The following is a 20,123-nucleotide window of genomic DNA, read 5'->3' as shown; positions in this document are numbered from 1 at the left end:
GAGTTCTGGGTGTGAGCCTGGATAAGTTAGGGACCTCAAGGGGTTACATCTTTATGCAGGTTTATTAACTTGCTTTTCCAGCAAGTAATGTTCATTCCACTAGGTCCTTAACCAAATGAGCAAGGTTAATATGACTGACATCAAAGGTGGGAAATACAGTGTCCTTCAAGATCTCTACCTTCACAGCCAGCACTACCTGTGTTTTATTATTGAGTTTATTCACTGTTAACCATTGAGCCATAAGAGACAGACAGCAATTCAAGACCTCTACCATATCACCAGGAGATTTGATAAGGATATATAGACAAAACTGTGAATGGTTTGTTCTAAGGGCTTTACATAGAGGTTTAATAGTGCAAGGGATAGGGTTGTAACCCATCGAGCATCATGGGATAGGTCTGACACTGGTGGCAACTGTTCTGTAGTAGTAACTCTTTGAGGAATTACTGTTCTGTAACAGTGATTCTTTGAGGAAATCTCTGAGGAATTATTAGAACCAGTCCAAACCACATCTTCTGATATGTCCATCTGCTTCCAAACATTTCCACAAAGGCAGGGTCCACTATTCCAAAGGCTGCAGATGAATCCAATTGGAGCAACAAAGAGAGATGGCCTATGGCTACATTCAGATAGAGGTGGTCAACAAACAACCAGAACTATCTGTCCTATAGCCCAGCCTGAAGCCTGACTGGAAAGGATCCTGAGCAGATGAATTATCCAAGAAGACATGGGTCTTCTAAATCACTTTGCCCAGAAAGGGCAGAAAAGAGGTTGGATAATAGTTAGTCACAATTTCTTTTGTAGGGATGTTTTCTTAATACATGGATAGATCATTGCTTATTTGAATTGCCAAGAGAAGGTGGTCTGAGTTAGTGATTGATTTATCACAGAAATATGATCGTTGCATGATGTTAGCAGCCAGGTTGGGCAAGGATCCAGGACATAGGCTGTGGTTTTCACAGAACTCAGAATTCTGTCAACATCCATCACATAAAGGGGCGGCAGGCAAGAGGTCGTGAGGGGGGTGGCCACTGTTCCCTTTGGCCTGCAAAGCGAGCTAAAGGGAGTGGGAAGCCCCCCCCCCCCTGCCAGGGGCGCTGCTGTGGGAGGCTCCCTTTGGCCCGGCAAGCACTCTCACTGCGGTGAGAATGCTTCCCGGGCTAAAGGGAGAGGAACCCCCCCCCCCGGCAGCGGCAACAGGGTTTTGCAGCCCGCAAGGAGGCTGCAAACTCCCCCCCCCGGGCTTTGATACTCATAATTGGATATAGTTGGTTTAATGGTCAAGCAGTGATTGGGGGAAACAGGAAAGCAGGCCCCCAGCCAAAAAACAATGCCTGCCTTCACCTTGGTGCATATTTTTGTGGTTTATATTAGGACTGCTGCCTGAAAAGGCAAAGCAAGGAATAGATTCTGACACTGTAGGAAAACAATGTCAGAACACTAGCAGTACTTACAGAATCCTCATGCTGATTTAGTTTACTTTGTGCAGTTGTGGGGCATTATCTTTTCCACATGTTAAGAAACTTAAGCTGGCATAAAACTAATTAGCAAACAGTAGTGTCCGTTAGGCACATTAAAATTAGTCTGTTACCTAAAAAGATAATTAAAGCATTAAACAAAAGAACAGGCATTACTGGGTTGTCACATTTTGAAATGTTTAAAAGTATCTCCTATACATACCTTAGTGCGGAACTTATTTAGAATGTTTATACCACATTAAAGGAACACTCCAAATCAGGTCTGCTCGGAATGTTCTTCACGTCTATCCCATGGTGCTCACTCTGAGGAAACTTTTGAATTCACATCACATATGTTTAACATGGCACATGTTGGCATTGCTAAATAACAGTCAAACATGCTTGGTCAGATCCCAATCAATTTGTGTGTTTTTTTTCAGAAACGCTGTAGTACCTGGATGTATTAATGGCCGTGGTGAGGAGAACTGGTTCACTGAGTCAGATTTCTGCTCATGCAAGCTACAGCATACTTATGATTTGGCAGTGCTGGGATACAATCAAGAGCAATTCCCACAGCTCCATTTAGTATCACATGGTAGCATTTTACCTGGGAATGAGCAGATGATTTTCACAACCAAGTCACCAAAGTTAACCCTGCATATATCGGGGGGATCGCATTGCATAGAGCAGTGGTTCCCAACTTTCCTAATGCCGCGACCCTTTAATACAGTTCCTCATGATGCGATGACCCCCATAAAATTATGCAAGTGTTCTTTCAGGGAAATTAAACCGAAACTGACCAATGGCATGAAGATCCATTGTTCATGATTGTATATACATTGTTTTTTCCCGGGATTTCTCAGTTCAGTTCTGCCTCTTGTCCTACTATGCCAATCTCACTTTTTCCCGCTGCTCCAGACAGACGAGTGCTCTATCTCGATCTACCCCGCAAGGCTGTTGTGTGGATGCCCCCCCTGGCCAAGCTGCTTGCCCTGCCGCAACCCCTGTGAAAGGGTCGTTCAACCCCCAAAGGGGTCCTGACCCCCAGGTTGAGATCCACTGGCCTAGGGGCTGATGATTCAGTGTAGATCTGCAGCATTTAAGACCCTTGAAAGAGGCAGGGGTATACAAAAAGGTGTCTCACCACAGTCCCTTTCATATAGGTTCCTGATCACATACTTTGACTTCTGAAGGCAAACTAATTATTTTAGGTGGTTTCACACACCTGAAGGACACAGAGCAAATAGTAACAAAAAGGATCAAAACAGATTTTTAAAACTTGAGACTAAGGCTTCATTCACTGCATGAGGACTCCATTTTGTCCATAAGTTGTGCAAAACAAACAAAAAAACCCTCAAAAAACATCAGTTTGTTTTCAGAAGTAAATATGAATTAAAGAAAGGGTCTCACCTCTTAACTTCTTTGATGCCTTTTCCAAATCAAAACTGGCAGCCTTTTATGGACAGCTGACTTACTAGGTGTTTGGGCAGAGACTCTGGGAGTGACTCCGAATACACCTATTCTACAGACTTAATACACCATTCTGTCTTCCAGGGAAAATATAATTTGTGGGGATAGGAAGGTGGCAGGAATCTGTAATGAAGGGGATTTTTCAGCACTTTTGCCAAATTAAAGTCCTCCGAATTAGTTGAAGCCATGCCTAGAAAACTTAGATTTTTAATGCAGATATACCCCTAGAAAGTTATGTTGCAAAAACCAGGAAATCCCCAAGTTCAAAATCTCACCTCTGCTACAAACTTGTTAGATGGTGTTTGAATGAGATGAGATATTAGAGGCTTGTTTACAGCATTTGCTACAGTAATTTAAGTAGAACATTTTTAATATTAGGAATGTATGCTATAGGTTCTTAAATTCATGGTAATGAAGCAGACAGCTTGATTATTTGCTTTTTAGAAACCAGCTATGAGTGTTTTCTTAACGCTCATGGAACATAATTGTCTCAAGAGATCATCCTAATATCTGTTCTGAACTCATGACTTAGGCAAAAAAAAACATACAGAAACCTTGTGATCATTCTTATTGGTTAATTATTATGTAGCCCTTACTTCATCTTCAAAGGTCTGTATAGATGCTAATGAGTAATCACAGATTCCCTGGGGAACAGCTGAGTTTTTACAAATGTCATGTAACACCTGGGATTCTGAGGCAAGGACAGCGACTTATACTTGTTTCACTTGGCTGCTAATGATCATCAGGATTAGATCTGAGAAACTGATGTCTGTCAACTTGTCTTTTCCCCTGGAAAGGTACTAGTTTTGCTGTGTACTAGACTCCTTCTGGCTAATGGGGTTATGTCTGTCTGGGTAAGGATATACAGTTATAGAAGCTGAACCTATAAATTATCTCTTTAGTCTGGTTCACAAATTAATGGCCTGGTCGTAGAACAAAGTCAAATTAAACAGAGTCAGTTATTGCCATCGCTGGGACCTCTTTTGCTTGTCTTTGCTGTTTGTTTGTTTGTTTGCTTCCTCCCTTCAACTTGCTCTTTCTGTCTGGGTGGACCTGAGAGGCAGGTTTTCTTTGGCTAGAAGGGCCATGAGTGAGCTGTGTGGTATGAGTGGAAAACAAGTCCAGGATATGGTCCAGGGGTAGTCAAACTGCGGCCCTCCAGATGTCCATGGACTACAATTCCCAGGAGCCCCTGCCAGCGAACTCTGGCAGGGGCTCCTGGGAATTGTAGTCCATGGACATCTGGAGGGCCGCAGTTTGACTACCCCTGATATGGTCATTCAGAGGGCCACCATTTGAACGAAAATAAGCAATAATATAACTAAAAAGGAATTGGCCAGTAAAAGGGATGGACACAAACTGGGAAACCATAAATGAAATCATGAACCAAATCAAACCAGTTTGCTGGACTGGTGAGTGGGAGGGAGTAAAATGGGATTATGCTGCCTGGGAATTCTGTTATTTCATCGATGTTTTATCGGGGTTTTCACTGTAAACTGCCACAAGCCAGCTTGGTCCAGAAGTGATGGTCAATAAATTTAAAATTAAATGTAAAAATATAGATATAAAATTTTTAGAGAATGTTTTTTCCCCCATTTTCAAGGAAATATGAAAGTTTGGGGATATTTAAATACATACGCAATATTAAACTTGAATTTTATATTGTTAAAAAAATAAATTTATCATATGTAACCACAGATGAAATTTTACTGTTTGACTATTGTACCTGAAAAAGTATGAACATACCCAATACTACAGAGAGAAACAGCTGAAAACTGCCAGTACCCTATGTTATTTTAGTGTATACCTCAGAGGTAGGAAAATATTTGAATATCAAGTTAAATCTTATAACATGGAACTTTTCAGTATTGCTTATATCATTCCAACAGTTTCCTATACTGCTGAGGGTCACACAATTTTCCAGAATGATAGGATATGCAGCATGGGAAAACCATGTCGAGAAGCAAAAATTAGCTGAAAATTTCCCTCATAATCATGTGAACAGAACAAAGATTCCCCCTTTTTGTTGCAGACTCATACACCATGTGTTCTATTCTCACTAGCGATGTAAAGACCTGGCAAAATCATTTATTTCAAAGACTTGTCCCCTTAATTTTTACAATGAAAATTTGGGAAATTCTGGGGAGCATTCGAGAGAAACTCTTTGAAATACTTTCTCTTTTGAAATGGATAAAATTCTACTTGAGACAAGGTTTTATTCATATAAAATATATAGAATGAAAAGTTATAAGTTAAACAATCTACAGCATTGGATTACAATTCATGGTATACAGTAGAGATAAACTGTATGTATATTGTATAAAATGTTTAAATATCAATAATACTGGCAACTATTAATATATTCGAATGTGTTTGGTAATACATTATTAAAGTGTTTATTGTTTTCAGTATTATAAAGCTTAACTCAGTATTCAAATATGCTGATAGGCCTATTGTAAATGTTTGAATCTGCCCAGATAATATATTTGCTTTTATTACTTTTTTTTTTTACTATGGCATTTATACTTTTTAATTCCATAAATATTCCAAGCAGTGCTATTGTATATGCTAAGTTACAAATGATGCCTTTTATGATGTTAAATCTGTAAAATAAGTTTGAGTTTGATAGGAAAATATTCCGATTTCAGTTTCCTCTCAAAATTTCAAATTGCTAGTTTGTACCTCTTACAGTATAAAGAGTATGCTTCTTTTTGTGGTATTCTCAAAATGTTGTGGCTTTGAGTTAAAGTAGCATTGTTAATAATCTGAACCTTCCTAAATTACTGTTTGAATCTTTTTATTTACTTGAACAACTCAAAAAGCAAGACAACAACCCCCCCACACACAGAAATCTCAGTATCATTATAGATTATTTCTAACTGTCAGGTATTGCAGCATTTCATGCATAATAGGCAAATATTATTGCTAAAGCATTGCTTACAGGCTTTATAGATGTAGTGAAAGCAATTTTTGTTACTATTAATTGTGACCCCATAACGTGTGAGTTTGGCCTCTCCATTAACTTTGTTACCTCAGCCGGAGTTGCACAGTGATTCTCTAAATGAAGGTTCTTCAGTTGGGCACTGTGTTGCTCTCTCCAAACAGCAGGATTTCCACCAAAACAAACAAGCTTTTCGGTACAGTAAAAGTTCCAGTGTTTTGACAGCTTTGTTCAGAGAGCACCTTATTGAAGTAAAAATATTTAAACCAATGAGAGCACAGGGATGCTGTTTGGTTACTAACCCAAAGCTGCATAGTTACATTTCATTCAAATGAGTAGCCGTGTTGGTCTGAAGTAGCACAATAAAAAGAGTCCAGTAGCACCTTTAAGACCAACAAAGATTTATTCAAGGCACTCTGAGGAAGAGTGCTTGCACTCGAAAGCTCACGCCTTGAATAAATCTTTGTTGGTCTTAAAGGTGCTACTGGACTCTGATTTTATTTAGTTACATTTCAGTTAGATGAATCTCTGAATTCTTTGATTCAAGATGAGTAGTTTGAAATAAGGGGTTCTGGTCCATTGTTGCCATGTTCTATATTATGCAGATTCTTTGGTTCTGTTTGGTTCTGTGGGCCATTTCGCACGGCTTCAAAATAGCACAATGGTTGCTAATTGGAAACGCTACTAATTTGCCATAACCCACGACGTCGTAGACAATCTGCAACAATCCTGAAACCGACCCGCAAAAAGCGCTTCGTTGTAGCGCTTTCAGGGGAATCCAGAAAAGTGGATTCACCCTCCGGATAGCGATACACTCCTGCAACCAATCTGCAACAATAGCGCTAAAGACCTGTGCGTTACCATTGTTGCGGGTTCTTCAAAGTCCCTCCCCCTGGCTCTCTCCTCCAAACTTCCGGCGAAGCGATCGCCATTTTTTTTTTCTCCGAGCGAGCGGGGATAAACGCACCAGCGAGCCTCTTTCTGTTTAGAGGCTTCCCTGGCTTCAGTCCTTCACCTTTAGTCACTAAGCACAAACCACATAAAAGCCCGTTTGCTGAAATAAAGTCCCTTTATTTTTCACACATTAATTCAGCCGAAAATCGGGCCCGTGAGAGGGGGGGGGATTTTTTTTTATCACTCGAGGCAGCGTGCCAATGATCATACAATCAAATGACAGCTCACATTAGGCAGCTGGATGGGTCTCTCCGTTGCAACGAATCTACCTAGATTCGTTGCTATGGGTCTGTTTTTTTTTTAAAAAAACCTTTCTTAAAGGGAAAGGGGCTGTTTGGGAGCATGCTAACGGCTGCCCATTGGCTGCTTGACGGCCAGGGGCGGGATGAGCTCGGCAATAGCGCTTCCTTTCTAGCGATTTCTGCCGAGACCGGAAGCCTGTGGGAAACGCTAAAAAACGCAACTGATTCCACTACAAAGGCAGGTATGCATAACGACGAATTCCACTATTTTAAATGGCGATTTTTCATTCCGCAAACAATTTGCAACAAAGATCCCCGTGCGAAAAGGCCCTGTGTTTGGCATCTGCTATAATGCCAAATTTCAAAAGAAGCACTGATTGTAGGTGGCTGTCAGTTCTGCTGTTCAGCTGTCCGTTTAATCCACAAATATTGCATGGAACATATGCTTTCTTAATAGGTATTAATGGTTTCAAGAGTGACATCATTTGGCGATAGGAATATATAAGAACAAATTGTGAGTTCTTTCTCTTTATCACTCTTTGAGAGAAAAACTGAAAACAAATTATATTGTATACAGATTATATTTAATCTTGTTACAGTGTGGAGAACTTAATTTGGCACTTTTCTGAATACCTTATATTTGCCTACAGCACATATGTTATATGCCATGTGCAACTTTGGTGTTAACTGTGGCCCAGTAAATGCCACCCTAATTGGTTGCTTGTTTTTGAGAACTGGTCATAGATCTTGACACTGGTTTACAGTCTGTATTTTGTGAAAAACCTATCTAAGTTCAGAAGCATTGATCTGGTTGAAGTTGTACAATTGTTTGATATTATTCACCTTTTTTTGGAGTAGGAGAACATGGTTGCAGGGAAGGGAGATGTAGAATGCAAGCAAGAGACCCCAAACTGTTTGTTTATAAATAGTTCTGTATCTGATGTGACCACTTTCTATAATCAAGATACACGCCCATAGAAAGACAAGGAACAGAGCTTATTGCACATAGCCAACAGTTGGCACATGAGCTAAATCTGGCTTCCATAGTATTTTTGGCCCATGATAGTTAATTGCTTTAATTGTTTTCCAGTAGTATCTCCCATACAGATAAGAAATATGATTTAATGTGCAAGCAACAGATTCCACAGTGCTTTAAAATTATGTCTCTTTTTATTGCAGTGCATGTCATCACCCGGCTTTGTGTGAATGCATCTGTTCCATAATTGTCAAGGTCTTACTGGTAGGCAACAATGATGTGTCATGAAATATGAAATCTAACTATTGTGCAGATGTTAGTTTGTGTGGCAGATAACAGAATCGCTGCGTGCAGAATGGAGTGATTTTTTGCGATACGGAAGTTGGCCAACCTTGCCTTAGTACAAACTTTGGGGAGGGTTTGTGGCTCAGTGGTAGAATATTTGCTTGGTATAAAAGAAGGTCTCATGATCAGTTTTTGGGATGCCAGTTAACAGGCTCAAGTAGTTGCATCCTTGGAGTTACTGCCAGTCTCAATAGGCAACACTCAGTTTGGCCTCTGTGCCCTGGCCTCTGTGCCCTGTTTGTCAGGTCTCCAGGAGTAACTGGTTATCTGCTGTTTGAAGCAGTTTGCTGGACTAGATGGAACACTGGTCTGATCCAGCAGGGCTCTTCTTATGTGATAAGCAGGGGCATATGATTGTGCCCCAGACTACTGAATTAACATTATACAGAAACTGTGGCTCAAGAATCTTGACGAAGTATGACTGTATACCTCTCCTTTTTTGTTCAGAAGGAAATACAGGATTCACTTATTTACCCTAGTGCTTTGCAGTGACGGTGGGAGAATTCTTGGTCATGCCTTTGTGACCAGTTCTGTTTTTGTCAGGCCTTTCTTTTTTGCTTATAGTGCTTGATGTAATTTTGTCATTAATGTTATTGTGAGTCATCTTAAGTGAAAAGACATTGGATTAGATCCAAGTTAGCTTCTCCATGTGCACAAGGACTTCTTCCTATGGATCATGATTTCCCTACTTTTTCCACACCTGTGATAGCCATAAATGCCCCCTGAAATTCTGTTCAGGGCTGTTGCTGGAGCCTGGGAAATCATGATCCCAAGACAAAATGCTAGTCTAAATCCAAGCCTCTATGTGTGTGCATGCTTGTGTAACCTATGCAAAAACAAGAAGAGTAGCTTTTATACCATGATTTTCTCTACCTTCTCAAAGAGGCTTACAGTTGCCTTCCCTGACTGTTTCCACAACTTATGAGAGAGGTAGGGCTGAGAGAGTTTTGGTTCCCACCCCTCCAAATGCAGCCAGCTGGGGGACCTTGGGTTCACCACAGCACTGAAAAGGCTCTTCTTACCAAGTAGTAATATCAGGGCTCTCTCAGCCTCACCCACCCCACAGAGTGTCAGTTATGAGGAAATGGAAGATGATTGTAAGCCACTTTGAGATTCCTTCTGGTAGAGAAAAGCATTATATATAAAACCAACTCTTCTCCTTCTTCTCCCTCCTCCTCCTCCACCACCACCACCTCATAAACATATAGAACAACAGGTCCATTTTAATAAAGGAAAACTTTGGAAGCTGTCTTTTCTCACCCTTTTTCATCTGATAATATGACTTAAAGTGTCAAAGGGACTTGACACTTTTGGCATTGGATTTTGCACTCTATTAAGAGTTGGTTTTTTATACCCCACTTTTCATTATCTTAAGAGCCTCTTGTGGTGCAGAGTGGTAAGGCAGCCGTCTGAAAGCTTTGCCCATGAGGCTGGGAGTTCAATCCCAGCAGCCGGCTCAAGGTTGACTCAGCCTTCCATCCTTCCGAGGTCAGTAAAATGAGTACCCAGCTTGCTGGGGGGTAAATGGTAATGACTGGGGAAGGCACTGGCAAACCACCCCGTATTGAGTCTGCCATGAAAACGCAGGAGGGCGTCACCCCAAGGGTCAGACATGACTCGGTGCTTGCACAGGGGATACCTTTACCTTTACCTTTACCTTTCATTATCTGAGGGAGTCTCAAAGCAGCTTACAATTGCCTTCCCTTCTTCTCCCCACAACAGACACCCAAGGTCACCCAGCTGTGACAAGCCCAAGGTCACCCAGTTGGCTGCATGTGGAAGAGCTGGGAATCAAACCTATTTTTGCAGACTAGAGGCTGCCGCTCTTAACCGCTATACCATGCTGGCTCTTGATCCATCAGTCCATACCACCTGAGCCCTGTGCATTGTGTAGATGTTGATGAACACCGTTGTGGGGTAATGGAAGGTGAAGAACAGTTCCCATATCTATGGGACTGTAGCCCTTGATTGCAACTAAGTTTGATGGTGATCCATGTGCAGGAAGTGGGAAAGCTGGTTCTTCCAGTGCAAGCATGGCTAGTGTATATGTGAGCTGACACCTGTTCTAGCTACTCCTTCCAACAAAGCAAGTGCAGAGTGATATGATCATAAGTTGGTGGGCTATAACTCTTGCCTTCTAACCAGGGTGACTGATTGGTGAATGGGATTCTGTCGTAGCTTTTTGGTCATTGCCCTGCAGAGGAATGACCTAAAACAGCCATGTGAAAAGGGATAGAAATATGGAAGAAACAAGTAGTAATGACTTTATCCTAAGGTGCTCCAGTCTTCTTACCTTGAAATTTGAGCCTTGAATTCAGTTAGCTTGCAGAATGGAAGTTGACAATCTGTGAGCCTTAATCTACTGGGGCAGGTGACCATCTCGGTTTCATTTTCTGTGGAAACGTATGTAAATCTTTCTATGGTGGACTAGAACCCTGATCTGTCTGCCAACACAGTATGGATTGTGTGCTTTTTAAGAATGATGGTCACCTTCTGAAAGTGAATTCCACAACAGAATCAGCATTAATGTTGAGGACTAAGATGAAAGAAGAGATCCAGAAGAGGCCTCATGCAGTCAGGCTTAGTTTAGGCGGGAAGGCACAATTCATGGAGAAACAGATTGTCGAAAACATGCTCTGTCAAACAGCCACAAGAAGACAGTGGTTGAGGGGAGCCAAAATTCCCAGGTAATGGAGGGGAAAGATGGTTAGCTCTTCCTCTGACTACTCCTTTTTCTCTTCTGCTGCTGCTGCCAGCCTGTGTTCTCAGTCCATCACAAGGAAAAACAGCTGGGTCGGAGGGCATTTTAGCTTCTAACCATTTCAGAGCTTATCTATCTATTTTCCATGAGGTTGTTTTTTTCACATTTCAGGGGGGGGAATTGCTGAACAGAAAATGCGCTTGCCTGCTTTACTCTACATTTGGCAAGATCAGGAAAACAGTATGGCAAGTGTATGAAACTGATTGTCAAATTAAATATGCAGATCAGATGTGGCCCTCCAACCCGTTCTGTATATTCCCAGCACACTTTTCTGTGCCAACCAGACTGTTTATCTGTCTAGTGTGGCAGCAAAGGGATGAGACATTGTTCAGGAACAAGCCTGCTTTCAAGTTACTTGTGACTATTCCCAAAGAGGCGCTATCATGTTTAATATTTCAGTGCCTTGATCTAGCTTGAAGGAATGTTGGCTTACACTCATTCTCCCAACCTTCTACACAACGCTGGAAGATTGGCTCAGTCCACGCTGCCATGGCTTAGCGCGCTGCGCGGGGATGTTTGTTTCAAAGCCTTCTTAAGCAGCGGGGATGCTCTTCCCCCATCCCTTTTCTCCCAGGGCTGTGTTAACAAATATAAAATATTCATGTGCTTTTGGGGAATGAAACTTGCAAATTAACTGGTGGACTAGAAACTGATCTTAGTGGGAGAGCTTGATTCAGCAACGGTAGAGAAAATCCAGGCACAATCTAATCTCTTAAAGGCAATTTGATTTTGTAACAAAAAAAAAAAGAATGATATTTGTATGCTCTCCGAGGCCAGGTGTGCCTCTTAAATCTGCTGACAAGAGATCTCACCTTCTTCAGCCCTTAGTCACTAAAGCCTTTTCTACCAAAGTTCAATCGTTTTGATATCTTCCTTGTTGGTATCTGCATGCTGGGAAATTTCCTTCTTGAGTTTCTGACTGCCAGGGAGCGCCTGAAGCCACTGATAGGAAAAATGGGCATCTTAAACAGTGCAATGTTTGTTATGAATACATTGCTTTGACATGAGAGCCAGCTTGGTGTTGTGGTTAAGAGCGGCGGCCTCTAATGTGGAGAACTGGGCTTGATTCCCCACCCCTCCATGTGCAGCTAGCTGGGTGTCCTTGGGCCAGTCACAAGTCTCTCAGGGCTCTCTCAGCCTCATTTACCTCACAAGGGACCTGTTGTAGGGAGAGGAAGGGTAGGCTTTGGAACTTCTTTGGGTAGTAAAAAGTGTTGTACAAAAAACCACCCCCTTCTCTTATATTTTTTATATATAGGCTTTGATTTTGATGTAGGGATACTTTTTCAAAACACAACCTTGTCTCGTATAACTGTGATCTCAACCAGAGTGAAAACATAACCTTGGCTGATCTCCCAAAATATGGATGGGATTCCTTGTTCCCTACTTGTACATATTCCCATCACTTTGATGCTTAAAGTCACAGTTTTGACTGGAATTCTTCTTCCCAAGTGAGGAAAAGTAGTTGTGTATCTTTCCCCCTAATGGAACCATTTGCAGTCTGAAGTACTCGTATCAATGGCTCTTCTAGTTACCAACTATCACTCAAGGTCTCTTGCAGCCCCAATCTGCTTTGGATCAGTCCTTAGAATCAACTTTTCTCTTCTGATATGATTTTCCCAATGTCTGCCACTGTTCAAGAATTCTGGGTAAATCCATCTATCCATAACATAAAACACATTTAAGTGACAAGACAGAAAAGGGGCACTGTTGGGAACTCCAGATACCCTTGTAGGATTGCCAGATCTGTGGTGCTGCTGCAGGGTGATGGGGAACACTTTCTGGTAGACATTCCAGGAAAATTTCCCTCCTCTGAAGAACTGAGCATACACCAATGCTGAAATATAATAATAGCTAGACTCAAAGGCCGTTCATAAGAAAGGCCCCCCCCTGGTGGTAAGCACATCCAGTGGCCCAGGGAGGGTGCGGGTGTGCTCTGGGGCTGTGGGGACCCCCCTCCCCCCTCTCCACTGAGGCAGCCCAGCCTTCCCCCCCAGGTAAGAAGTACGCCCGTGGTCTCTTCAAGGCCGCGGGTGTGCTTCCAGGGACGGGGGAAAGCCTCCTCCCCCCTTCTCCCCCTGGGCCGGGATCTTCCCCCTGGCCCGGGAAGCACACCCGCAGCCTGTTTGAGGCTGCGGGTGTGCTTCCCAGGCTGGGGGGAAGGCCTCCCTCCCCCCCTCCCCCAGCGGCGGCATGGCCTTTTACCCAGGTGTGCCTCTGGGGCCAGGGGGAAGGCCTCCTTCTTTACTCACGGTGTCAGGCAGGAGGAAGAGGCTTCATGCCTTCCGATTGGCCCCTCACCCAGACAGGCCCCGCCCACTTTCCGCCCACTTACCCCTTAATGAAATATGATAGTGGAAAGATAACAACAACAAAAATAATATGATATTTGGCTTATATCCCATCCCTCAGCATTTTGGGGCAGCTAGCAGCATGGTTAAATATAACATAAGTTACATTAATACCAGTATAAAACCATAAAATTGTTAGGGCTATGGAAGAGTTAGCGTCATATTTTGGAAAGACCATGAAATGTAAAAAATAGTTTTTTTACACTATTTTACACAATATGTAAAAAATAATGGATTCATATTGGGCTTAATTTTAGGCTTACAGTTTATTTAGTTTAGGTGTGGTTTGAGTTGGAAGTGTTAGAGCTAGGAAAGTGTTATAGTCTTGGTTAGGAAAGGCTATGGGATGTATACATATATATTTACATAATTTTACATATAAAAATATGGATTCATATTAGGGTAAATGTTGTGCTAGGGTTAGCATTAGCTTCGATATGGTTTGGGTTGGGGATTGGTAAGGTTTAGAGCAGGGGTAGTCAAACTGCGGCCCTCCAGATGTCCATGGACTACAATTCCCAGGAGCCCCCTGCCAGCATTCGCTGGCAGGGGGCTCCTGGGAATTGTAGTCCATGGACATCTGGAGGGCCGCAGTTTGACTACCCCTGGTTTAGAGGGAGAGTTAGGGGCACGGAAGAGTTAGAGCAGTTTTTCTTAACTTCTTTCCCATTAAGAACCACCAGAAACATTCTTCAAACTTTGAGAAACCCCAGAAGTAGCATGATCATGCAGAATATTGTTAGGAAGCATAGCTGTGGACCTGCCCACATGGGGCTCTCCAGACCCATCATTGGCCATTTTTGGGTGGGGTAGACATGACCACATATAGTCATATCACCCAATAAATGTTTAACAAATTAAAAACATATTTTAAAAATTAACTAACTCCCACCAATTCATGAAACCATTCCAGGGCCTTCAAGAAGCCTGCTGCAGACTTACCTGCAGGTGCCAGCTTAAATAGCTTTCAAATGCCCAATTCATTTCTATGTGCAAATTTTGAGGAAATCATTTTGTCGCTTCTTTTAGCAATTTTTAATTGGGGAATCAGACTAGAAAAGAGTAGGTGGCTCGCTCGCTAGAAGTCAATGGTCTTAAAGATGGCCTCTTTTATAGATGTATTTGAATATGTTTGAACTTCTAATGTATTTGAAACATGACTTATAGATAAAATTAAACCTTACTTTTATATTACCTGATTTTTTAAAAAGTTAAAAAAACGCCCAGGAATCTCTGAATAGTTAGCACTGAAAATGTAAACAAAATGCATATTGTGAAAGATATAAATAGTTTGTTAGTCCTCAAGACACCCAGAATTGCACTTCATGTTCTTTTTAAAGATTTGGTTTGATTAGAAAGCAGTTAGAACATATTCACATGGCACTTAAAATGTTCCAGGGTTTTAGATCAATGCACTCTACTTATAATTAGCAGCAAGAGGACTAGATGGTGCACTTTTCAGAGTGTAATTAGTACACTAATTGCGTTTGACTGTTTGACCATGCTTGCATACTGTAATTGAGGTGGGATGGTGAACTCTTTCACCGGGTCTGCTCTGGGTCTTAACTGATGACAATGTGATATAATGAAGTCTGCAGAGACGTCAAAACCGCTATAATAAATTTGACCTTTCCCAAGCCTGGAAAAGGAGGGGGGAGGTTTGGAAAGATTTTGAAAAAAAATGCCTGAGAGCATTAAGGAGGGGCAGCCGGCTTGAATCATCAAATGAACGTAAGGTGTTGTTAAAAATGTCAAATCACCAGCTCTGGATGGAGAAAAAGATAAAGACCAACAGAGGACTGGGGAAAGAAGTTCAACAATAAAGCAGAGATTTCACTAGTGGACTATTGAATGGATAGGACTGGATTATCTCAGTGACGCTAGACTGAGGCTAGCCATGAGTGTTGATCTAAGAATAAAATTGGTCTGTTGTTTAAACATCTGGAGAGGCTGCTTATTCAACTAAGTATCAGCTGTACCTTCTGCATCCTTTTCCTCACCCATTACTTGGAAGATGGGACTTAGCCTTTGTCATTTAGCTTATCACGCTCTTTATTTCTGCCCAGCTTCCCCCCTCCACCCACTTTTCTGTTCTTGTCCTTACTGCAGTGGAAACAGAACAAAACTCTTCCTGTTATGGATACATTTGGAAAAGTCTGAGTACTGGGAAATAGCACTGTGTGGTGCTTGCTTTGGACCTTTATCTTCTGGTGTTTGTTTTTTCTTTTCTTTTCTTTTCGGTATTGCTTATATAACAGAATAACATGAGAGAGAACGTGATGAGAAATGTCTTGGCATAGTCTAAATATGCAAAGAGGCATAGAGCGCCAAGATGCTTAAAAGAATAAAATAATTTTATTATGAAGAGAAACAATATTGTGAAGAAAGAAAGGAGAGGGAGAATCCTCATTAACTGAACTATTCTTCATTCTGTCTGTTCTGGAGGCAAGAAGGGAGAATATGTGCTCAAAGGAGCAGGAAGTCTCCAAATGAGCCAATCAGGACATAGGAGGAAATGATTTGAAAAATTCCAGGAAGTTCCTAATCTAACTATGTTAAATACTTATCTCCTCCAATGCCCCCTGTAGGATATTCTTCATATGTGTTTGAATCCTGCACACAGCAAATCTTGCCTGTTCTAACTAAATTATGGGGAAAAGAAAATGACTATGACCTGCATGGGTTATGAGTTCTTCAGAGATTGATTGTGTTTGACAGAATGAAAGTGTTAGTGTGCATCCTTCATGAATTCATTCGTATTTCAGTAATTCTTGGAGGTTCTGCCACTAAATTTTGTATACACAATAAAAATATTTTTGTTTAAAATTCACTTTCTTATACCTTCATATTTATATTCAAAATCTCTATAGATAGCAGTGGGGATTTTAATAATTGTCCAGTAAATTATAGAGAGGCCAGGGGACAGCTCTATCATGTTCCTTTTTTGTTTGAAATTGCTCCTGTTAGTTTTCCATTTATTAAAATACTAGGAATAAAGCCCATTTTAAAGGAAAATAAAATGGGCGCTAGGCCCCCGGCCCTGGGCAAGCCTTTGCAGGGCGAAGGCTTCCCGGGGGGGGATGGGCGGAGATCAGCCCTCCAACCCTGGAGCATGGCAGGGGCTTCTCTCGGCCGCAGGAGCGGTCTCGCCGCGTCCTGTATGCAGTGAGGCCGCCTCTGCGGCTGGGAGAAGGCTGACAGCCCCCTACCCGAGGCTGGACGATGGATAGGGCTTCTCCCGGCCACAGGTGCGCTCCAGCGGCCGGGAGAAGCAGGAGGAGGAGCACCCCAGCTGGAGGACTCACCGTGTGGTCTGCCAGACTGCACTGAGTTGCTGGCCAGGCGAAGCAGCCAATGGGGAGGCGCGCTTCGCGGCTCCTGATTGGCCCCTCTGAGTTTTTATACCAGACAGGGCCCGCCCTAACTCCTCCCCAACAGCCCATACCCTTTTATTTAATCCGCTCCGCAGGAGCGGTTTAAAGATTGTCTTACATCCAGTTCCAGAATTCCAAGCTGCGTATGTTAGATTATTGAACATTTTCTCTGCATCCAAAACTAAAAGTACTATTTTTTTCTTTTCATATTCCTAAATTCAGTTGCATCTATTATAAATTGTATATTATCTTTCACTAGCACTAAAGCCCATTGCAGAAAAAATAGAAAAGGCTCAATACTCTCCGCCAGCCTGTGAAGGTAGGGAGGAATATTGAAAGGGATTGTGGGCCTCATAACAGCTGATTATCACAGAATCACAGAATTATAGAGTTGGAAGGGGCCATACAGGCCATCTAGTCCAACCCCCTGCTCAATGCAGAATCAGTCCAAAGCATCCAAGAAAAGTGTGTATCCAACCTTTGCTTAAAGACTGCCAGTGAGGGGGAGCTCACCACCTCCTTAGGCAGCCTATTCCACTGCTGAACTACTCTGACTGTGAAAAATTCTTCCGTGATATCTAGCCTATATGGTTGTACTTGTAGTTTAAACCCATTATTGTGTGTCCTTTCTTCTGCAGCCAACGGAAACAGCATCCTGCACTCCTCCAAGTGACAACCTTTCAAATACTTAAAGAGGTCTATCATGTCCCCTCTCAACCTCCTTTTCTCCAGGCTGAACATTCCCAAGTCCCTCAACCTATCTTCATAGGGCTGTCATGAGGAGCTACAATGCCCCTTAAACATTCCCCACCAGCCTGCCAAGGCAGGGAGGACAACTCCACAGCTGTCATGATCAGCTGTAACATAGCAGCATGCTCCCTTTAAATACCACCCAGAGATAAGCTCCCCAAGGAAATATGGCTGTTTGGGAGGGGAGACTCTACAATGATAACTCATCTCCAGGAGAAGATCCCCTAACAGTCAATGAGCAAGTAAAAAAAGACATACACCATCCTTGTCCAACAATTTCTTTTGCTTGTGCTCTAGTTACATCTCTTTCAGGCGATGGCGATTTGCACAGCTTGGTGTAGTGGTTAAGAGCAGTGGGTTCTAATGTGGTGAGCTGGATTTGATTCCTTGCTCCTTGATGTGCTGGGTGACCTTGGGCCACTCAAGTCCTGTCAGAAACTGTTCTTTCAGAGTAGTTTCAGAGCTCTCTCAGCCTCACCTACTTCACAGGATGTCTGTTGTAAGGAGAGGCAGAGAAGACTATTATAAGCCACTCTGAGACTCCTTTGGGCAGTGAAAAGGAGAGTATAAAAACCTTCTACTGGGAAGGTGCTACTGGGAAACAGTGTCTCTTTCCCACCACATGTCCCCATGGCTTGATGGTGCTTTTGTGTCCCTGTCTACAGTTTCCTCGCCTTTCATGCCATTGGTCTCAAATCTACTTTCTTGGAAAGATTGCAGCAAGTCCAAAGTGGTATCCATATGGAAAGGGAAAGTTTATATCTTCCCAGTCCCACCTACATCAGCATTATTTCCCTTGCTGCAATTGCCAGTGATGGCTACCCTCAAAGCATTCCTCCTCAGATTCAAATTGCAAACCTCATATGACTTACTCATGAGTAAATATTCCCAGGGCAGAGCCTTCTCCTGGGCACCCTGAGTCCCAGAGGACCCGCAGGGGGGTTGTTTCTGGGGCTCCAGAAGCCCCCCATCTCCAGAAGGCAAACAGAGGCTGCCCCAGTTCTCCCCGTCTTCTCTGAGTTGAAAGAGGCCACTGCAACTTACTGGCAGCAGGACATGCTCTGAGGCTGGCTAGTCTTCCACCCAGCAAACTTCTGAAACCGGCAGGAAGTTGGAGGTGGAGAGCTGACCCCTTGTTTAGCTCTTCCTGGCTGAGGGCTACCCCTGATTGGGGCTAAACTAACAGGGTGGTGCATTCCTGGATGAGAGCCATCACTTACCCCTGAGTTAACATTCCCGGGGTAGCAGCATTTCCTCAGCACCATGGATCCTACTTTCAAGAGCATCTAAAAGTTTTGTGAAAAAAATGTTTTTGTTTTTGGACTGTCAGAATTCCTTCCAGTATGTATTTTCTGCTTCAGTGCACTTGGTGCTGCATTATGTGGAGACAACTATATATGCGGTAATAAAACAATTTAACTGAATTTACATAGGATTGATACATACTTAGTCAAAACATTCTTACTATGTGCGATTATTTAACAAGTCAAAACTTGTTAAATATTATCTTGATACTGTTTGCTTTAGATATCATGATTTTTGCATTTACAAAATGACATGGAAAATACTCTGTTTCAGGTAATCCCCAGTCGTCTTAGCAATGAAAAATACATTCAAACAAAAAATTAGATTGCTTCCAGGAACTTGGCAAAGTGACAGGGCTGAATTTACAGTTCTGCTCAGCAGGCAAGACAAAGTCCAGGTTTCTGGACACAGCTGATGACCTTCCTGTGATTATATGATTGGTGAAAAAAAGATACAGGGAATTCCTTGATAATTTTCTGTGTAGTGAAATGAAAGTAAATTTGACAAAGGACAACACACTCAGATGATTTCAAACCAATGACACCACTGAAAACCGAATGGCTGCAAGCGGTAAATCCATTAAATAAAGTGTGTGCTCGTATAGTTTGGATAGTATACAGAGCTAAATAACTGAGATAGAACCAACAGAATGTTATGAGACGCTTGCTCCTGTCAAACCCACCCAACACTGAAGAGGATTAAGGGTCTCATTATTGCTCCTGCGCATGGAAATATCTCTGCTACTGTTTGATTACCCCTCAGCCTTCTATTGTCTGCTGGGCTGGTGATGGCAAAGACAACATGTCACCCTCTTAATCAGATCTGACAAATGAACAATTGTATCGTTTCTTGGTGATTTTGCTAGACGACTTCAGGAGCTCTGTGTTTGGAGCAAAAGGGCAGGGAGGAGCAACCCTCCTGAACATCAGTGTCTCTGCTTGCCAAGAAGTGGGTAAGGCTGAGAATATTTCCAGCTAGCCTGGAATTCATGCCAGAGTGCCAGAAATAAGTTATGTAATCAGACTGTACAGTCTAAATTCTATACTGCCCTTTTCTCATTCTCTTTAAAATCACCAGGCTGTTATGGTCAGTTTCCATTTGTGTGTGTTGTAGCTCATCAATGAAAGTCATTTAAATTTGCTCTTAAGTAAATAGCTTGTGAAAAGCTGAACTACCGTATTTCAAGCGCACCTGGTT

General features: G+C 42.3%; 1 protein-coding gene across 2 annotated transcripts in view; it reads left to right on the top strand.

The window, feature by feature from the left end:
* The window catches only part of LYPD6 (LY6/PLAUR domain containing 6), a 65,044-nt gene that overhangs the window by 21,114 nt on the left and 23,807 nt on the right, over positions 1 to 20,123 (top strand). The window contains exon 2 of one of the 2 annotated variants that reach the window (XM_077320103.1): positions 8,244 to 8,304. The exons of the other annotated variant lie outside the window; for it this stretch is intronic. The gene's annotated coding sequence lies outside the window, so the exon portion shown is untranslated. The remainder of the gene's footprint in view (positions 1 to 8,243; positions 8,305 to 20,123) is intronic. 2 annotated transcript variants of the gene reach the window in all.

Source organism: Paroedura picta, chromosome 2 (genome assembly GCF_049243985.1).
Source record: "Paroedura picta isolate Pp20150507F chromosome 2, Ppicta_v3.0, whole genome shotgun sequence".
NCBI lineage: Eukaryota > Metazoa > Chordata > Lepidosauria > Squamata > Gekkonidae > Paroedura > Paroedura picta.
The sequence above is the reverse complement of the archived record's forward strand: the minus strand, read 5'-3'. Positions and strand labels throughout refer to the sequence as shown.